Source organism: Mastomys coucha, unplaced genomic scaffold (assembly GCF_008632895.1).
Source record: "Mastomys coucha isolate ucsf_1 unplaced genomic scaffold, UCSF_Mcou_1 pScaffold22, whole genome shotgun sequence".
In the NCBI taxonomy this organism is placed as follows: Eukaryota; Metazoa; Chordata; class Mammalia; order Rodentia; family Muridae; genus Mastomys; species Mastomys coucha.
In genome coordinates this window covers 58489043-58492444 of record NW_022196905.1, presented here as the reverse complement: position 1 = coordinate 58492444, position 3402 = coordinate 58489043, and the positions used below count along the sequence as shown (strand labels likewise).

At 46.5% G+C, this 3402-nt stretch overlaps 1 protein-coding gene across 1 annotated transcript in view; it reads right to left on the bottom strand.

Moving 5' to 3' along the window:
* The window catches only part of Klb (klotho beta), a 36747-nt gene that overhangs the window by 12727 nt on the left and 20618 nt on the right, over positions 1-3402 (bottom strand). The window lies entirely within an intron of this gene.

Sequence of the window (3402 nt, the reverse complement as noted above, 5' to 3'; positions counted from 1 at the left end):
CCTTCCCTTTGGTCCTCATGTAGAAGTCAAGGACCGCTGGGCAATGGTGGCACTCGCCTTTAGTCCCAGCACTTGGGAAGCAGAGGCAGGCAGATTTCTAAGTTTGAGGCCAGCCTGGTCTACAGAGTGAGTACCAGGACAGCCAGGGATATACAGAGAAACCCTGTCTCGAAAAACCAAAAAAAAGAAGAAGTCAAGGACAGCATAAGCTGCAGACTCTGTGAATGGATGCATGAATGGGGATTGTGAGGCTAGGATTCATTAGCACTGTAAATGACTTTAAAACAATGCCTGGCCTAGGTTAAGCTTTACATCAGCCTTGCTATTATTTTACATTTCCAGGTGTGGTCTCTTAGAACAGAACCTGTATTTGTTTATTGAGCACTTAATGTCTGGCTAGTCCTGCCCCCAAAAGGCTGAAACCCCATGGGCTTAGTACCAGACTCTTGGGGAGGTCTTTATTGGGAAGATAAGAATGAGGTGTCTGAAAGAGAAACACAGGAAATTCCAAAACAACAAAACGTGAAAAAAAAATACTGAAAAACCAGAAGTGCGATCCAGCCAAGCAATGAGCTAAAGGAGATGGGACCAAAAGACTCAATGCAGGTTCTAGGCAGGAAATGCTCCGAGCTGCTTCTATATCCTGGCCTCCCATGGAGTCGCCCTTCATGAGTGTCATGGCAACAGTGCTTCTCCACAGGATTTGACTTGCTTCTTCTGAGACAGGGTCTTATATAGCTGAGGTTGGCTTAGAACTTGGCATATGGTGAAGGGTTATGACCTTGAACTTCTGATCCTCTGACATCTACCTTCAGAGTACCAGGGTCACCATGCCTGGTTTGTGGGGTGCTGGGGATTGATCTGAGGGCTTTCCATTCACTGGGGTTTTGCCTATGAGTATGTCTGTGTGAGGATATCAGATTCCCCTGGAATTGCAGTTACAGACAGGTATGAACTGCCATGCGGGTGCTGGGGATTGAAATTGGGTCCTCTGGTAGAGTAGCGAGCACTCCTAAGTACTGAGCCATCTCTCCAGCTGTATCCTAGGGAAGCTTTCTAGAGGAAGACATTTTGAGATATTACCTCAGCATCTCGCTTAGCAACCCCACCCCTTTCTCTCTTTGTTTCCATTGCAAGATCCTGGAACAATTTAGCACCAAAAATGTCCAAATCATCCCAAGATTTCCTTTCTTTTGAGACAAGGACTCTCCATGTACCCTAGGCTAGTCCCAAACCCCAGTCATCCTATTCCAACCTCCACAGTACTGGAGTTACAGGTGTGGACTGCCATATGCAACTTCAGGGATTAATTTAATTTTTTAGAGGTTTATTTTTTTATTATATGTAAGTACACTGTAGCTGTCTTCAGACACTCCAGAACCTCTTCATCAGATCTCATTACGAATGGTTTTGAGCCACCACGTGGTTGCTGGGATTTGAACTCAGGACCTTTAGAAGAGCAGTCAGTGATCATAACCCCTAAGCCATCTCTCCAGCCCTAATTTTTTTTTCAAGACAGGGTTTCTCTGTTTAGACCAGGCTGGCCTTGAACTCAGAAATCCACCTGCCTCTGCCTCCCAAGTGCTGGGATTAAAGGCATGTGCTACTACTGCCTGGCTTTCCAGCCCTAATTTTTATATTACTTACTTAGTAAATTAATTTGAAACAGAGTTTTACTATGTAGCTTTGGCTGTCCCAGAACTCACTATGTAGACTTTGTTGGCCTCAAATTCCCAAAGATCAGCCGGGCAATGGTGGTGCATACCTTTAATCCCAGCATTTGGGAGGCAGAGGCAGGTGGATTTCTGAGTTCAAGGCCAGCCTGGTCTACAGAGTGAGTTCCAGGACAGCCAGGGCTATACAGAGAAACCCTGTCTGGAAAAACAAAACAAAACAAAACAAAACAAAGCAAAAAAATCACAAAGATCTGCCTGCCTCTGCTGCTACTGGAATTAACGTCATGTGACGCCGAGCACAAGGATCTTATTGATGCTTTCATCTCAGAAAAGTGCTCTAGCCTCCAGGCAGAGGTTGTAGTTTCTACAAGGAGCCAGCAGAGACCAGAGCAAGCTGCCTTACGTGGTCTCAGCCACAGTCTCTCTGTGTTCATATATGCATCTGCCTTTTGTGTCTGGAAAATGCTATTTCCTTAATGGTGTCTACCACCTCTGGCTCTTACTTCTTTGGCCTCCTCTTCTGCAAGATCCCCGACTCGTGAGCTGGGAGAGGGTGTGTATCATAAAATCCCATTCCAGACCCAGCACTCCAAAGTCTGCCACTCTCTACCTTGTCAAGTTGTGTGTCTGCGTTAGTTACCATGTATTGTACAGTTACCATGAACTCACAGAGACTCACCCGCTCAAGATCAAACCAGACACAGAGAAGAAGTGGAGGCAAAAGTCCCACCCCTAGTAGAAGAAGCGATTTGTAAATAACAAATGCTGAGAGGAGGAAAATCTTCAATGGAGTGACACTGGCTATGTCAAGCCAACTTCTCAGCAGGCCCCATGAGCCAACCCTTGGTTTTTGGACTGTATGCTTTTTAGTGGATTGTTTTGTTTTGTTTCTGGTTCTTTTTTTGTTGTTGCTGTTGTTGTTTTTGGTTTTTTTGAGACAGGGTTTCTCTGTGTAGCCCTGGCTGTCCTGGACTCACTCCGTAGACCAGGCTGGCCTCGAACTCATAAATTGTTTCTGCTTTTTAAGGGGTGGGGGGAGAAACACGAATGGAGATGCTTCCCCTTTCAGATGGGGAAGGAATTAGTGAAATGTAAGAATAGAAGAATGGAAGCCCTTTCTTCCTGAGCTATTCTGAGGCTGGAATCAGTGGGGGGAGCTTTGAGGAGTGCTTTCTTTATAGCTGTGAGTGGTAGACCCAGCGGGGGACATTCCCAGCTTACTGGAGTCGCTCAGCCCCTTGACAAGTCTAGTGCTTTTTATCCTTAGACAGCATAGCGATCAGCGACTCCCTTCAGGATTGTGCACAGCAGACATGGAAATTAAAGAGCACCACACAGGCAAGCTTGGGAGTTGAGCCATAGGCTAGCCACCTCATTCGCAGGATTGCCAGCATCGCTACAGGGAGAGCGGGACAGAATGAAGATCAGTGCGTGACCCACCCTGAACTGGAATTAACTAGAGCCAAGGGTGGTGGCCGAGACCTGTGATCCTAGCACTTGGGAGCTAGAGGCAGGAGGATCAGGAATCCTGGGTTGACCTGGACTACACAAAGTGAGGAACCAACTTCTGATCTCACGTGTGCATTGTAGTATACACACACCCCTCTCCCAATAAATGAGTGAATTAATGAATAGATACATAAATAAATGGTTTTTAAGCCGGGCGGTGGTGGCGCACGCCTTTAATCCCAGCACTTGGGAGGCAGAGGCAGGCAGGTGGATTTCT